Genomic DNA, 861 nt, shown 5'->3' with positions numbered 1-861 from the left:
GCAGCACGGCCACAACGAGTCCATGCACACGTGAGTGCCTGGGGCCCGGGACCCCTGGGGGGAAGGGTCTGGGGAGGGGAAGGGTCCTGGGGAAGGGAAGGGGCATAGGAGAGGAAGGGGATGGGTCAGGGGGAGGGAAAGGGCAATGGAGAGGGGATGGGTATGGGCAGGGAAAGGTCTGTGGAGGAGAAGGGTCATGGGCTAGGGGAAGAGGCTGGGGACGGAAAGGGTCTTGGGGAGGGTGAGGTCCATGGGGCAGCTGTGTGTCCCCCGGACGCCATGGTGTGGCCCCAGGCGGTGGGGCAGGTGCAGGAGCTGGCGGCACTCTGCTACCGCTGCCGCATGCCCATGGTGCCCGTCGGCACCGGCACCGGCCTCAAGGGCAGCATCAATGTCATGCAGGTACCGACAGGGGGGGGCAGATGGCCCCGTGCCATCCCCTGACCCCCCCGTCCCACAGGCGGGCGCTGGCAGCGGGGGGCACCTGCACTGGCGAGCACAGCGTGGGGCTGGGCAAGCAGGCGCTGCTGCTGGAGGAGCTAGGCCAGGAGGGGCTGGACACCCTGCGCCGCATCAAGGCCGCGCTGGACCCCCACAACCTCATGAACCCCGGCAAGGTGCTCTGAGGGGACCCCTGGCACCAGCACCCAGGGGGCGGGGGGACGGCAGCCCCCCAGACTCAGGGCCGGGGTGGCCCTGCTGCCCTGTGCAGCCACCCTCCCTCCTCCCCCAAACACCCCCGTGGGCAGGGATCCCCAACCCCCCAATAAACACCTTTGCATCCATGCCCTCCATGTGCCATGATGTCTTTTGGGGGGACAGGACACCCCAGCCCCTCCCCAGGGGCTCCCCGACCCAAGT

This window comes from Aptenodytes forsteri, unplaced genomic scaffold (assembly GCF_000699145.1).
Source record: "Aptenodytes forsteri isolate BGI_AS27 unplaced genomic scaffold, ASM69914v1 Scaffold33, whole genome shotgun sequence".
Lineage (NCBI taxonomy): Eukaryota > Metazoa > Chordata > Aves > Sphenisciformes > Spheniscidae > Aptenodytes > Aptenodytes forsteri.
Note: the sequence above shows the minus strand (reverse complement) of the source record.